The sequence below is a fragment of the Raphanus sativus genome, chromosome 6 (assembly GCF_000801105.2).
Source record: "Raphanus sativus cultivar WK10039 chromosome 6, ASM80110v3, whole genome shotgun sequence".
Taxonomy (NCBI): domain Eukaryota; kingdom Viridiplantae; phylum Streptophyta; class Magnoliopsida; order Brassicales; family Brassicaceae; genus Raphanus; species Raphanus sativus.
Window position 1 is genome coordinate 2,955,087 of NC_079516.1, and position 17,634 is coordinate 2,972,720.

A 17,634-nucleotide genomic window follows, 5' to 3' on the forward strand; every position below is an offset into this window, starting at 1 on the left:
TTTTTTCTCATTAAATTAATATATAATATCGCTATAGTTTCCTTCCTTTTAAGATTCTTTAATTAATTAGTACTAGAAATTTTATTCGTTCAAAAAAAAAAGAAGAAATTTTATTCGTTTTGTTTTGTCCAAATATTTCAATGTCATCTTAACTTAGACACTTATTTTTAGTATAATAATAATAATAATTTAATTTATTTCTTTTGCTGTTAACAATTAAGTCTTCAATTATTTTCATATAAATTAGAGAATGTTTCGAAAAAAATATCGTCTCACTCCCGGCTCCCCTACTGTTTTGGTGCAGAATTCAATTCTTTTTGATCAAACATAGCAAATCTTTTCAGCCATATCTGCTTTCCCTATCAAAAATATGAAAATGATTCCTTCCACTACCATTATCATTGTTAATGAGAATCAAGCATTCTTTTGGATATTTTGATTAAAAACCCCAAAATCAAAATCTAAAAACCAAATTCTCCACTTAGATTCTTCACATGAGATGGATTAACCTCGTAGAAAACGGGCATGACATTCTGCCTAGATTCTTTTATCTCCACCAACTCATTCAACACACCACCTTGAAGATGCATATCTCTTGGACAACACTACAACCGCAAACCTTGATTCTCTGATAGCTTGTACGAGTTCAGGACCGATCATATGGCTTCTCCGTGCGGTGACTGAGTAAGGTTCTGCGAACGTCTTGGCCACTGAAAGCTTGGGAACACATGGTGTCTCCAGTGGCAAGACTGCAATGACAAAGGTGAAGAAGAATCTGCCATGAGAGAAGCTAAAACTCAAGTTTGAGACACGCTTGGAAAGGTAAGATAGATGATACATCTCTGAACTTTATACTAAATTATTATTATACTATTGGGTCAAGCACGCTTTCCACGGCGAGAATGTTGACTTTTTGTCTTCTGTTTGCGCCTACAAACAAATTTTGGCCAAGCCTTCGTAAAAGATACCAAAAAAAACATAACAGAGAAGTGAGCTATGATTCTCATCAACGTACGATGTTCTTCGTATAGGTTCACGCTGAGTTAGTTTTCATAAGACTTCGACCAAAGTTTTCATTTATCGAAGGTTCCATGTGAAATAGTTACGTTTTTTTTTTATCCACTTGGCCTCTCCTTGTTTTAAGGCCTATTTATATTGTTTCTGTTTTGTTTACCAAGTATTTGCAACTACTTTGGTAGATTCTTAGAAGTTGAATCTTGGCACCTGAGTCTAGTCCATCATCTCCTTGGGAAAACAATGATGATAATGTGTGTTTTGAACCTTAATAATATAAATCATCTTACCTAATCTAAAACAAAACAAAAAGCTACAGAAACTCTAAACCACAAACATATATAATCTCTCATTCTCTCTCATGTTTCTTGAATCCCTGACCCTGTCATACACCATACCTCTTCAAAGCTTTGCTCAAACTTGGCATTACATTGTAGGCATGGTAAGATCTTCTGAGTTCAATAATGGAACCAACCTGTAAAACCAATCAATGGAGATCTCAACAAACATGAAATCAGAACTGTTAACTGAAATTGATACTGAATGCAGAAAGAACACTTGCAATGATCAAAACCAACGTAAACCCGATAGAAAAGCCTTGATTGATGCTGCGTAGGTAGTGGTCAAGCACACTAGACGATGTTGCTAAAAAGCTCAACAAAAGACCTCCTGCTTCAAATCAAACCAAACCAAACCAAACCAAACTTTGGTTTTAGACATTTGTACTACAGTGAGCAAGTCTAGAATACAACAACACAACTTAGCTTACCCCAAAATCTAGTTGATGCTTGTATCTTCGTTAGGTACTCTATGGTAGCTTTCCCAGGCTTTATATTTGGTATTCTAGCTCCCATTTTATTTAAATATTCCGCTATTTCCTTTGGCAAGTTGGCCTACATAACAAAACAAGTAGCCCTGCTTAATGCTCATGGAAGATTGAAACTCAGACTGAGAAAGGAAGAGTAACCAATACTCACAATGTCAAAGATGTTGAAGAGAAACACGAAAAACGCATAGACTGAGTAGTAAACCCAAGGCGGTGCCCCAACTGTGCTTTCAGGGTTCAATATTATCTCCTTCACGTGTAACAAGAACGGTGAACCCACAATGCTAAAAATAATACAAATCACCTTATTAGACAGCCTTAGATGGTAATTAACAACACAAAGAAGCAAGAATGTTTCAAAAGATTAACAGGTTATTTACCTAGCAAGAATGCTGGGAAATGCCAAGAGATAAGTGATTGTAAGAACAGGCTGCATCCCTGCTGGGTTAATGTTAAAAGGTATGTATGGCTCCACCTCTGTTATTGGGGAACCTTCTCTGCTCAAATGGTAAAAAACATACCATAAAAACAATTATATGAGTAAACCACACGTTGCATATTAAAAGCCTAGCTAGGCTCCTCTTGGCTATATTGGTAACAATTACAACATGCAAGAATCTTTTTTCACAAACAAACTGATGAGTAGCTATATATTACCTCGAAGCAGAAGCAAGTTTAAAGCCATAATACTGTAGCTTTATCTTCCTGCAGCCCTCAGTAACAACAACAGCGAACATGGTTACAACCGTAAAAATGCCCAGCACGCCCAACAAGTAAGGGCAACCAATTTGTGAAATTTCCTGAAGAAAACAAAAGAATGGCTCTTTCTTCTTATAAATCCAACGTGTTGGAGGCAAATGCTAGTTGCTTCAGGAGATGTAGGAGGCATGGGGGATATAACGTAAAGACTTAACCATACGTTCAGGAAACATGGAGTAAGAAAAAAACCAAAAGGTACCTGAGATTTGATTGAGCATCTTGTGTAAGGTCTCTGTGTAGCCCGTCAATATTCCCACACAAATAATTAGAGATGATCCATGTCCTGTAAAATGCACAGAAACAGGTTATGAGCAAGTTCCAAATAGTATTCCATTGCAGCGTCACCATAAGCTACAATTGGTCAGGATCAAGCTAAATCTAGACGATTGCATAGAGAGAGAGAGAGAGAGAGAGAGAGAGAGAGAGAGAGAGAGAGAGAGAGAGAGAGATAAGAAAAAAATACCAAATCCAGATTCTGATATCGTATCACACAGCCAAGTCATCGTCATTGCACCGCAGACTAGCAGAGATGCTGTCAACATTACATGCTTGACTTGACCCTGAACAAGCATGAATCCTCTTAATTATAGAATCTATAAAAACAACATTTATGCTTACTCAGAACGTGAATAAAACTTACTGAGCTGTGGCTGCAAAAACAGAGTATTGGAGAGAAGTGCAAGCCACCACTATACCCTCCACTATCGCAAAGAGAAACGATAGCCACCATCTAAAGCAATTAAAGGAGGGAGAAACAAGAAATGGTTTAGTAACATTGTTTTAGAGAAGCACACAAGTCACAAGAAGAGGTACAAACAAGCTGAACACACATATAACTCTTCATCTTCTCGTGACCATCTAAGCCTTCCTTCCGCAGCTTCACCAAGGATGGAAGAACGTGACAAAGACACATTTTAATCATCACTTGGTTTCATCAATCACAATCCTAATACATAAAGAACCCACACAATCAAGGGGAGATACTGATACTAACCTGCATGATTATGGATGCTATAATTTATGGACTGAGTCCAAGCTGGAAGAGGGAAAGCTTGATCTCTGCTCCAAACTCACCAAGCTCCTCTACCAAAAAATTGTAAACCACAAACTCAGATGTGCCATACGAACAAGAGAGACTAAACAGGACACAAAATGGCATGAGAAAACTCACCAACAGAACCTGAGACAAAGCTAAGGTAATCTTGAGGTATTAATCTTCTGTCAAACCCAGGCAAGGGGATAAAATATCCAACACGGCTGAGCACAAGCAAGACAGCCGTCACAAAAACAACCTCCTCCTTATCTCACTCTTGAAGAACCTTTCCGCTGCGGTATTGAGCACTGAACTTATCCGGGACAAAATCAAGAAACCTCTTCCTAAAAGACTTTGGCCTGCTTTCCTGAAGTGTATTTGGACACACCAGAGTTCTGAGAACTCTGTGACTCTAGAGGAATAGTCTCTACATCCAAAGCATCTGTGTGCATTTCATCACTGCCCGTAGATTCATCTCTGTGCTTATCGGAGTAACTGATAGAAAAACTCTTCCTTTCTTTTGTATAGAGATGTTTTCTGTTCATCTGTGTAAAAGAGGTTTCTCTCGTTCTTGACAAACTCAAACTCGTAGTAAGGTAGCTTTTTGATCGAAATGGTTGATAGCAAAGAGATGGGTCCCCTGCAAAAAAAAAAAAAAAAAACAATTATAGAAAAAGTGATAAACTTAGTGCACTCGAAGTTAGTCTACGTGACAAGTATATGCGTTTATTCAATCTTCTTTACTTTTTGATTCTGGATGCAATATAGTTTAATTATGAGGAATAGAAGCTTACGCTTAGAGAAGAAGCCATAGGAGGGTCGAGAAAGCGAGATAGTTCGAAGAGGAGAATGGAAGAAGCAAGCCTGGGAGGAATTCATGGAAAATGATGAGAGATAACGCGGCGGAGAGGTAAAGAGGAAGAAGTACATTTCAGTGCTACTCATCTTTTTTTTTTCAAAAAATCTCCAAAAATCTCTTTTCCAAAAAGAAAAATTATATTCTCTCATCTTTACAAACTAGGCCCAAATAATATGATTTATTTAAGTACTAATGCATTGGAGTTTATATATATAGTCATAAAATTAAAGTAATCATTTTAAGAATAATGGTGATATTTATTACTTCAAAAAAAAAATGGGGAATAAAGATACATAAACTGACACTGAACAGGAAAAAAAAAAGAAAAGTAAAATAAATTCATCTTATTTATTTTTCACAATCTTTTTATATTTTTTAGAATGATTATTCAACAGTGTTCTTATATCTCTAAATTGTATAAATAAATAATCATATTTTTTTTCTATTCATAATTTATGAAATACAAAAATAGCCCAAAATTAAAGAAAAAAAACGAAAAGTCCTTAATTTTAATTCTACAAAATCATTTCTGTTTGAGTCGGGGGAAAAAAACAAAATCTTATTATATAAAGCTTGGTTCTTCAAAGTTACTAATTAAAATGTTCGCGACACATGGCAATTAAAAGTTTAAGATTGTGACATGTGTTAATTTATCTCAAACTTTACTATAAATATTATTAATAGTAATTTTCCATTTTAAAAATTCTAAACAAAAGATTTAAGATTGTTACATGTGTTAATCTATCTCATAATTAAAAATCTTATTATAAATATTATTAATAGTAATTTTCCATTTTTAAAATTCTAGACAAAAGATTATTGTAAAAGATTATTTGATAGTAATTTTCCTTCTAATATTTTTACATATGTTTAAATATATAATGATTAAAAATATATGTACTTATATAATAAAAACGAATTTTGAATAATCGAATTGTAATTATTTTTTAATAGTTAAAAATTTTTTAATATTATTTTTTCAGAATTTTCCTTCTTTAAGATTGTGAAATGCGTTAATCTATCTCATAATTAAAACCTTATTATAAATATTATTAATAGTAATTTTCCATTTTTAAATTTCTAAACAAAAGATAATATTGTACAAACTTATCTATATTATTAAAACTCAAGTACAAAATGAGATTGTTTGGTTACTTGGATAGCATTTTAAAAAATCAGTGTTTGGCAACAGGTATAACCATTATTTGTTTCTAATATTTATCAATCCATGGCATTAGACTTTTTTTTTAAATGATTCCTCGCCGGCCATACTTTCACGAAGCCCATAATATATTTTTGGCCCAACTTATGTTCTTTTCGTTATGTTATTTTAGAATACATGTAACATTAAAAATAAATAAACACCAATATGCCGACAATCTTGCTAATCGTAAGCAATAACTACGGTATGTATATGTGTGGGAATATCCTAAGTTAAGCAGTTACCTAAATATAATCAACCAACTAGATTTTAACCCGCACGTCGTGCGGATATATTTATATTTTTTAAATATATTTTATATTATTAAAAATGTTCAAAATATATAATTTCTATTTTAGTGTTATATATTGTATTACTATATCATATTATTGTTTATAATGGTTTTTCTAAAAAAATTTACTTTGTTATTGATTTTTATTACTTACTAATATATTTTCGAGTTAGGTAAAATAAAATAAAAATATGAAATACTCAAATAGAGAACCCCATTCAAATTATGTTATTTTCTTTAATTTAAACATTTTGCATATAATACATTTTTAAATTTTATTTATTTATATTATAGAAAATAAATATGACTAAAATAATTATATTTACATGTTGTGTTTAAGAAAATATACTTTAACATATCTCATTTTAGTATTTTACGGGATTTATTTATTTTAAATAATATAATCCTATTGTTTTAGTAAACTTTATACATAGTAGTATCTATCATACTATTTTATTAAATTTATTATATAGGATATTTGTTTTGGATGTTATGATATTAAGTTCTATTTTTTTTTTTAAATTAAGACGTCAAAACATTAGGTTACTTTAAATTTTTACAACATATATAGTTAGTTTTTTTCAGGTACATTTCAAAAAGTTAATCTTTATTATCCATGATTTTGTCTTTTGTAAAATTTGAAATATTATCATTTTGAGTTTGAATATTTATTTTCAAAATAATATATTTTTTCGAGACAACTTTGGAAAATTACACAACTATTTGAGTTTGGAATAATACATGAATTTTGAATTTGTTTTGGTACTACATTACTGTATTATTTTATAAAATATTTGAATTTTTGGTGATATTTTTAATTCTTTTATCAACAAATTTTGTTACAATTAAAATAAAATAAAATTTATAATTAAAATTTGTTTTTTGTCACTAATATTTTAAATGAATTACTGAAATTTCATATTTTACTAATAACATATTTTTAAATAGTATATGAACTAAAGGTTATTATATACTATTATATTTTTGTATATAAACATTTTAAGCAATATATTGCTAATAGTTTCAAAATAAATAAAAAGATAATGTATGGCTGTAAATATAAAATTTTAACTTATGTTAATACATTTATTTTAATATAAAAGTATTATATAGTTTTCGAAGTTTAATCCATTATAATGATGATCAATAATTTATTTAAGTTAAAAAATAAAATAATTTTTTTTTGTTAATTTACCTATTTAATATATTTTTAATATTTAATTCATATAGCACTTCTATTTTTATATAATACGGAATATATCATAGAATCTATAAAAAGTTAGTATAAAGAATTTTTATTTTCTTTTTTATAATAAGTTTTAGTTAAATTTACTTATAATAATATTATATTACTAATTTCGAAATATATTTATGTGTTATTTATAAAAAAATATTTAAATTTTAAACTAAGATTTTGTTAGATTCTTTCTCAACAGATTTTATTATAATTAAAAAAATCAAATTTATAGTTGGTTTATTGTTAATATATTTATAGTTGGTTTATTGTTAATACAAATAATCAAATATGTCATATTGACTAATTCTTTAAGTGGTCCTACTATGACTTATTAATAGTAGATAAAAATAGAACCCTAAATTAATAGATTAGATTAAAATAAAATCAGCATATCCATATATGAACAAATTCATTTAAATTTCCTCCCTTTTAGGTAACCACTAAAGATCTTATATATATTTTCTTGATACAAAATTATTTTCCTCTTACATAAAAACGTGTTACCAAAGCTAAACAAAATACATTTATTAACACACATTTATTTTAAAATATTAACTAATATGGCGAGAATCTAGCATATCTGTAGAACCTATTTTCACTTTCTAAACTACAACCTCATAATAAATCGAACTTATTAAAGTATTTACCTTAATACTGACAATTATTAAAATTGAATTTGGCGTATCCATATATTAGCATCTCTTTAAATTTCCTACATTTTAGGTAGCCACTAATTGATATATATATATATATATATATATATATATATATATATATATATATATTTACGTGATACACAAACCTTTAATAAGATAGATTCTAATTTACATGTCCTTTATTCTCGATAATATCTAACCTAATTAATTACCATAGTGAATCGATATCTACTTGCATATATATATACACATACCTCTCTTCCTTCTTTCCAACGTATTCACACAGTTTAGTCAAAAAAAAAATGTATTCACACAGCAAACCCAAAAAAATGGCAATGATATGTACACCACAAAGTTATATTCTTATTAACAAGTTTGCGCCATGCAAGGATGCTTGGAAAATACAGGTCAAGTTACTCTTTTTTTGAGCAAAAAAAAAATAAAAATGGAATTAAAAAAAAATACAGGCCGAGCTACTCCATTACTGGAAACAAAACATACAAGTTTTGGAGATGAAACTATGGAATGTGTTTTCGTAGATGAAACAGTAAGTATTAAAGTTATTAGCGTTTTATCCTTTTACACAAAAATGATAATATAGGCTGTTTTTATATGTGCAGGGCGCAAAGATTCATGCTTCCTCCAAAGTAATCTCTCTGTTGGAGAATGGAGATTCGTCGAAAAATTTAAGGTTACAAAAAAAAAAAAAAAAAAATTAAGGTTACTGGAAATTCTGGCAAATATCGCCCAACTGACCTCAAATACAAGGTCGTTTTGACAGCTGACACAGTGATAACTCCATCTAGGTTATCGGACGTCAATCCCTCGAAGCTATTTGAAAATTGAATTCCCATGTCCCTAAACGGTGTGATATTAGTTTTATTTGCATGTATATTACTATAGGTTCTTAGTCTTGAAATATAATTATTATTTTTCTTTTTTTTTTATAGATTTAATGGGTGAAGTTATTGACATAGAAGGAATACAAACATTTCGGTTCACATAACACAGCGTAAGCAGTTTATGTTCTTATATTTATAAGATATTGTCGAACTTAGTTATATTTTATTCACTATCCTTTATTATCGTATACGACTGTGTGCAGGGGTCAAGTTGTTTCATGTTGCTTGTGGGGAAAGTAAGCAGCACAAGTTTCATCTCAATTTGAAGATACAAATGATGAAACGATAATATCTGATAATTTTTGCAAAACTCAGCTTCTACGGAGGTATAAAACCATGTAAATAAAAATTCATATTGAAAAAAATCTTATGTTGATAAAACAGTACATTAAATTTACAAAGGATGTGAACATAGTTGAAACACAAATCATAAACGCATTTGATGCTTCAGTTGTTACTCTCAGTTCAGATTCTATATGCATACGTAGGTGTACTTTTTCTGACATATATTCTTGATTAGTGGTTACAAAATTTTACAATTTAAATGGTTATTGATAAATTTTCGTGTTGTTTTCAGACTTATGCAGAATGATCTTCCTCTTGCTGATATTGAGCAAAAGAATGATAAAAAGATGATCAAATGAGACTGTTGGGTATATATAACATTTTAAATTATCACTCGAAGTCAACACAGAAGAACATCATTAGTTATATTATGATACATCGAAAACTAATTATGAAAAATAAATATCGATGTATGAAAAAACTCTTTCTATTTCACTTAATTTAGTCAAACACATAGAACGAGTTTTTTATTAATTTATAAAATCAGTTTGACATAAACATTATCTGTCCATTTAGGTACATGTTTCATTCGGGTATCGTTTTTTTTTTTGGAAACCAAATCCCGCTTGAATATTATAAAATTATGTGTGGATTTTGAATTAGGTCATTTTGGATCTGGATGAATTCGGTTCTGATGTATAAGAACCTAAAAAAATCTAAATAACCAATGTATCTAAAATGGGTTCAAATATTTGTAACAAAAATAGCCATATAACATGATTCGGTCTAGGTTTTTTGAATATTGTTAGTTATGTTATGATACATTTAGAATATATAACACCAATTATGAAAAATAAATATCGATGTATAAAAATATATTTCAGGGGCCAATTTAACAAAATATTAGTTGGTTCATTTGAAATATATATATTTAAAATATTTATATGAACTGAAAAAAATCAATATAATATACTGTACATTTGGATTCAAAATCATTTTTTTAATAACAAACTACACAAATACGTTGATTTATATATAAATTTAAATTACAATGTAAATATTTAATTAATATATAAATATTTCACATTGTTTAAACAAAATATCAATGTAAAAGTATTGTACAGTTGTGTTCTAAAATCATTTATTTTAACAACAAACCAAATAAATATGTTGATTGGAGAGGGAATAAAACAAAGCCAGAGAAACACATAGTTTACGAGAGACACTCTATGTGTCGAATTTATTATAAAGAAATTTTTACTAAGATAAATACATTCAATAATTACAAACAAATAATATATTTCATAAAAGTGAAAAGTAATACCCGCGCTTTCGAAGCGCGGGTCAAAATCTAGTTTTAGTTTAAAACACATGTCAAAATTATTACTTTAATTTTCCTTCTAATATTTTTACATATGTTTAAATATATAATGATTAAAATATATGTACTTATATAATAAAAACGAATTTTGAATAATCGAATTAAAAATATTTTTTAATAGTTAAATTTTTTTAATATTATTTTCAGAATTTTTCTTCTTTAAGATTGTGAAATGCGTTAATCTATCTCATAATTAAAAACTTTATTATAAATATTATTAATAGTAATTTTCCATTTTAAAATTTCTAAACAAAAGATAATATTGTACAAACTTATTTTAGTTTAAAACACATGTCAAAATTATTAATTAATATGATTGTGACACATGACAGTAATATATTTAAAATTTTGATATTTGTTAAAATATATTACATGAAATGTAATAATATAAATGTAGTATTTTTGACAATTTTTTTATTTACTTTAGAAATTGGAAGCCATGAATATTTGATAGTTTTTAGTTTTATGTTAATAACATGTATTAGAAAACACATGTTCAAAACTCAAAAGAGATGAAAATTACTTTTTTAACAAAATTTAGGATAAAAATGTGCATTAAAAATTTTGAGTAAATAGAAAAATAGTATTTTAATTAAAAAATAATTTATATTAAATAAACTATTTTACAAATATTTTTATAAAGGATTTTTAAAATAGTATTTATCTTAAAATTACTACTAAATATTTTAAAATTTAATTATAATATTTAATAATTTTGAAATATTTTTTAGAAATTAATTTATAGTTTCGTAGTATATATATTTTTAATCATAAAATATTCTAACAAATTTCACAATATTTAAAATAAAAATATCATCAAATATTATTTGCAATTATATTTTGTTTAAAATTTTAAAATAGAAATTAATATTAAATAATATTTATGATAAACTATTAACAGAAATAATTTTTGTTATCTTAGTATATACTCCCTCCGTTTCATTTTATTTGTCGTTCTAGACTTCGACACACAGATTAATAAAACATTTAATTTTGTATATTTACTAGATAAAAACATCATTACCAATACACCTAACCAGTTTTCAACCAATAAAAAATAACTTAGAATAAAAAATCAATAAATTTTGCTTTGAAATCACAAAATGACACTTATTTTGAAACAAAAATTTTGTTCCAAAACGACATATAATTTGAAACGGAGGGAGTATTTATTTGTTTATGAGATAGTTTAACTCATATCACATTTTAAAATATATAATTGTCATATGTCACAATCATGTTACCTATTAATTTTGAAAAACTAGGCTCAATATAGTATTTTATGATAAGATTTAATTAAAATTTTAGAAAATGAAAATTAGTGTTAAATAAACTATTTTTCAAATCTGTTTTTTTCTGTTAATTGAAAAAGGAAAATTTATTCAAGTTACTATTAAACAATTTAAAATTGTTTTTTAACATTAAATAGTTTTTAAAATTAGTTGTTTCAAACTTCATTTATTTTATTTTCATGGTACATATATTTTTAATCATTACATATTTAAAAAACATGTCACAATATTAGAAAACAAATAGTTATCAAATATTTTTTGCAATTATATTTTGGTTAGGGTTTCAAAAATGGAAAATTACTATTAAATAATATTAATAATTACTTTCTAAAATTTTTGTTTTGGTTATTATCTTAGTATATATTTCTTAATTATGAGATATATTAGAACAAGTCACATTTTAAATATATAATTGCCATCATTTAATTATCAACTTTGAAGAACCAAACAAGTTAAAAAAATATTAAACAAAATTAAATTATAAATGTCAACAATATTGTAAATTATTTAATAAAAATCATGAATAAAAACTTTATATTAAATAAATAAATAAAGATTATGTATCATGATTATAAAATAAAGATTTTAACTTGAATTTATGTAAAAAATTAATTATAAAATAAATCTCACAACATATGCAAATTAATCATAAATTATAATAAAATTATTATTATTTTTATTTTATTTTCTTTATTAAATTAAAACATCAAAAATCCCGTTGAAACGCAACGGGTTTATATCTAGTAAATAAATAATTTATGTTTGGTGAGAGGACATGTTAGGCTTTTTGCCTTAATGAGAAGGGAAACGTAAGCTGAGAAGTGAGATAAGTCTACACTCTATTCCAGTAAATCGCAAAAACCCAACCGATCGATCCACTCTCTCTCTCTCGATCGATTAGACCACCCACCCCCCCCCCCCCCCCAAATCTCTGCAAACCTTCTCATTTCATCACCAAACTAAACTCCACATCAAACCAAAAGCTCCCTCTTTGCTTTACCCTAGAAGTTGTTCTGTCCCCGACAAACCCTAGGGGAAAGAGGGGGTTTCGTCTGATTCCTCCAAATCTCGGTTCTTTTATCTTCTAGGTTTACGCAGGATCATGGATTCCGAAGAAGACATGCTCGATATGTATTTAGGGGAGGATGATTTCTACAGCGATGATTACAAGGATAGTGATGATGATGATGATGATGATGATGATGGAGAACCTGACTACAAGGCTTTGTACGCTGACGACTCTGCCATGATCGCCTCCCATCGCTCTCAGGTTTGTTGATTTATACTTTGTTGGGTATTGAAGAAGCTAATTGCTTTTAGAGCCTTGTCTATATGTTTATATATGACTTGGTCGCTGCAAATTTTTGAAACTTTGGGCATTTTATGGTATAGATTCTCAGTTGGGAATACACTGTAGGCTAGTTGAGTTGATAAAGTTTGCAGTAGCATTTCGTTGATTACATTACTCAATACCTTGAGGAAGGACCCTTTTTACTATATAACTAATCTTAAATCATGTTCGTATTTGGTCATTGTTGATTTGTTAGTTAGTTTTTTTTTTTTTGTTGCACTCCTTGGCTGTAGCTTTTTAAGTCTTTCCACAACTGCACTGTTGACTACTTGTTTGGCTTGCCATTGTTGGGGTCATTTTCCGTCTGTTTTTTTTTTTAATTCTTTTTAGTACGTTGTCTACTCTTGTTTTTTTGTGGCCATTGACTCCATTATTGTTGTAATATGGTTTCCTTCCAGAAAAAAAATTATTGTGTTCTGAAGGAAGAAGATATTCTCAGGCATCAGGTGGATGATATTGAACGAGTTTCCGTTGTCCTCTCGATAACTCAAGTCCAAGCGAGTATTCTGCTTCGTCACTATCACTGGTAAACGCCTTTTACATATTATTACTCTTTGTTTGATATTATGTGTTTCCCATCTTTCATTTGTATATAATCTGTTTCCTTGTGTATCTTCAACTTGTTTCAGACCAACTTTTATTATTATTATTATTTTCTCCTGGTGATAATACCAAATTCTCTTTATAGTTTTTTTCTACAATATACTGTATATCCTCTGTAATACCTGTGTGATTACTCTCATTCAGGAGTGTTGGTAAATTTCATGATGAATGGTTTGCGGATGAAGAGAGAGTCAGGAATACTGTTGGCATATTGGAGAGTCCTGTTGTCCCACCATCTGATGACACAGAAGTATGTCCTTTGAATTGTAGAATCTGAAGCCTTTTACATATGTTTCGCTTTATAACTCATGTCTGACTGACACACGATCTGGTGTTTAGCTTACATGTGGAATCTGTTTCGATTCGTACCCTCCCGAGAAAATTGTTTCAGTTTCTTGCGGCCATCCATTCTGCACTACATGCTGGACAGGTTCTTTGTACTTTCCTTCTTTTAAATAGCATCCTCAAGACTCTTGCATATGTGAACCGCTTGTTTAAATTGTCTTCTCTGTATTTATTCGAGTTAGGTTTAGTTAATTTGATGTAGCTATATAGATAATGACCTCCAAACTTAATTTTTAAGTTCAAAACATTCCATCATTCTGTTCTGAAACCAACTTTGTACTCTATTTTCTACTACAGTGTTTCTTGAGTGGTAAGTCACCTTTTATAATGTATGCTTTTGCAGGTTACATCAGCACCACCATTAATGACGGCCCGGGATGTTTGATGCTAAGATGTCCTGATCCATCTTGTCTAGCTGCTGTTGGGCATGATATGGTTGACAAATTAGCGTCTGATGAAGACAAGGAGAAATATAATCGATACTTTCTTAGGTCTTATATTGAAGACAACCGAAAGGTAAAGGCTACCTAAATAATTTATTTCTAATACACTGATTATTTTTGAGTGAAATTGAGAGTGAACTTAGCCTTTGTAACATGTTACTGGTGTTGTTGTTGGAAAGTTCTGTTCAAATTCATTATTACATAATGTACGTCCGTATTCTAGAACTATCCTCAATTTCGTTGGGTTGAGCAAAGTTATATTAGCCTTTCTCCATAGATGTTACAAGTCCTGATGTTGTTTCTGCTTCGGTTATCTTGTTCAGATGAAGTGGTGTCCTGTCCTACCCCGGGGTGTGATTATGCGATTGATTTTGTTGCCGGGTCGGGGAATTATGATGTTTCCTGCTTGTGCTCGTTTAGCTTTTGCTGGAATGTAAGTTCTTGAGTCAAACCCACTAATTTGATTACTTCTAATTTTCTTAGTTTTTTTGGCTGATCAATAGCTGTCTGTTAAATTTGATTTTAGTGCACAGAGGAGGCTCACCGACCTGTGGATTGTAGCACAGTTTCAAAATGGATATTAAAGAACAGTGCTGAATCTGAAAATATGAACTGGTATGCACTCTATCTTTATCTTTTACTTCTGTTCCTGATCCTTAGTCTCTGGATTTTACAGAGAGAAAACTGTATTCACCACCTTAGAGATTTTCTAACTCCGTAACATCTTCAGTTTTCTTATCTTTCGTACTAATCGAACTTTGACTCCTTATGCCCAGGATCCTTGCCAATTCAAAGCCTTGTCCGAGATGCAAGCGACCAATTGAAAAAAATCAGGGCTGTATGCATATGACATGCACACCGCCTTGTAAATATGAATTCTGTTGGTAATGCTTCATTTCTTATCTCTAACTAACAACCTCTTAGGTTGATTGTTTTCTCTTATATCTGGTACTATAAATGTGTTTTCGCCAAGGCCAGTTTAATCTTGTGACGGTATTACAAGACTGACAAATGATGGTGTGTATTTAATTATCCCTATAGGCTTTGTCTTGGTGCATGGATGGATCATGGGGAAAGAACTGGTGGGTTTTATGCTTGTAACCGGTACGAGGTGGCCAAGCAAGAAGGGCAGGTAAGGCCTGGGCCTGGGGTACCTATTTGATCCTTTGTGGTATTTTTTCTCAGTAATTTGAGCTGGTGTTTTTGATTAATGATATGAGCTCATATTTCCCTGTTTTAGTATGATGAGACTGAAAGGAGGAGAGAGATGGCAAAAAATTCACTAGAGAGATACACACATTATTATGAACGCTGGGCAAGCAATCAAACGGTAGATATACTTCTTATGCACAAGGAGGTTGTGTAGCTCCTCATTACAGATTTGTTCTTTTTGTGTGATTTGGCAGTCGAGGCAAAAGGCTATGACGGATCTGCAGCAACTGCAGACGCATAATGTAAGAATTGTTATGTTCCTTAGAGTTATATTGTTTTGTGAATCTTTTAATCTTAGTTAGTTATAGTCTTGCATCCTTCAAATAATCATAGTTGTGAATGGATGGTGTCGTCTTCTTTTCACTAGGCTAAGCAACTCCCTTGGTTTGTTTTAGCATTGTTGCCAAATGTTTCCTGGTCATAAAATGCGTACTGTATTTAATTGTCTGCTTTTTAAGTTTTTTCATGTATGTGTTTTAAGTATTGACGTGCATTTGAAAGTCGTGTGTTTATCCATGGGATGGGAGAGAGGTTCTGTTTTCAAAAAAAAAGTAGAAGGTCTTGGCTGTTTCTCTTACTCTATTATCTATATTTGACTTATCTGAATTTCCGCAGCTTGAGAAGCTTAGTGATAAACAGTGCACACCAGAATCTCAGCTCAAATTCATCTTAGAAGCTTGGCTTCAGGTTAGCAGATAAAAGGGTTTAGATAACCAAGTGAAAGCTCCTGCTGTTGAATTTAAGCGAATGTTTTGAAAAATAACAATGAAACGTGAATATGTGAGTACGTTAAAAACGTGACACGTAAAGACTTTCTTTCAAAATTGTTAGAAGCCACCTTAAAAAGCATAATAAGCATTTTCGAAATTTTGCATGTAAATCATGAATCCTTGTAGCTTTTGGACATGTCTTCTTGCCTACAATTGTAGCTTTTGATATCTGTATAACTAGTGTTTGGTTTGTATAACAGAAGTCCCAACTTTAGCAAGAAATTTCTGAGGGTGGACTGGTGGAGCTACGGAAGAGCACACAAATGTTAATTAATGAGATGCACATCGATAGATCACAATAATCTCACAATATCTCTGATAAAAAAAAAACTTGCCCCAATTGAAAGAGATGTTTAGTCTCATACTCTCATATATAGTTTATGTCTTCTTTCAATCACTTTTGTTGCTTCGCAAGTGTCCAATAATAAATCTAACGTGTATGAATTATGTGAGAATGAGAGATGCAAAGGAGTAGCCTTAGCTGTATCAGCCGTACGCTTGACCAGAGCTGTTGCTCTGTTTTGTCCTGTTGCGTTGAAGACCGTTGAGGAAGAAAGCTCTTTGGGCTTGTCGTGAGTAAGGCCCAACATCTTGTTGTCTTCTGGCCTGTTGGGTCTAATACAGCTCAACCTCAATTCTCGTAGCTGTTATCTTCTTTGGCCTGATGATCGTGTTTTCATCGGCTAATAAAATGTCTCGTCTAGACAACAACAGAAACAAAGCAAAAGAAAAAGATCTTCAGCTTCAAGGGTTCCACCCTAGAGAATGTATGGATGCCATCAAGAGTGTGGAAGGTTGTTTCGAGGCAATTCATGGGCTATTCAATGGACATCTTGGTGAGTTGAAGCATTCTTGTTGTAAAACACTTAATGGGCTTTCTAAGAATTGCTGGTCCACTTTGTTTCCCAGGAAATTTTACCTGCGCATCACAATTAAACTGATGTGTCTTTTGTAAGTTATTAACACGATTCATGAGACCGTGAGGCATAAAACATTCGCAGTTTATTACTAGCCAATTTATTTGTACTGAGCCTAATTGCTGACGTAAAACAACAAAACTGCTGACGAAAGACCTCTGATAATGATTGGTTGGACTTTCCAACATATAATGAGGTGTTCTAAAAACATATAATGAGATCTAGAAGAAATTTAGGCACGACTTTATATTCTATT

General features: G+C 30.4%; 1 long non-coding RNA gene and 2 pseudogenes across 2 annotated transcripts; 2 read left to right on the plus strand and 1 right to left on the minus strand.

The window, feature by feature from the left end:
* Positions 1-1,258: 1,258 nt before the first annotated feature.
* LOC108806565 (preprotein translocase subunit SCY2, chloroplastic-like) lies at positions 1,259-4,645 on the minus strand (annotated as a pseudogene).
* Positions 4,646-8,310: 3,665 nt separating this feature from the next.
* Positions 8,311-9,578, plus strand: LOC108810661 (uncharacterized). Of its 2 annotated transcripts, XR_008935736.1 has the most exons (5): positions 8,311-8,424; positions 8,498-8,742; positions 8,828-8,889; positions 8,983-9,105; positions 9,357-9,578. It is a non-coding gene; the product is annotated as an uncharacterized LOC108810661 (long non-coding RNA). The 2 variants fall into 2 exon arrangements; XR_001943149.2 differs by lacking the exon at positions 9,357-9,578 and having other exon boundaries at positions 8,983-9,229.
* A 3,065-nt stretch (positions 9,579-12,643) lies between these two features.
* Positions 12,644-16,916, plus strand: LOC108812144 (probable E3 ubiquitin-protein ligase ARI7; annotated as a pseudogene).
* The last annotated feature ends 718 nt before the right edge of the window (positions 16,917-17,634 follow it).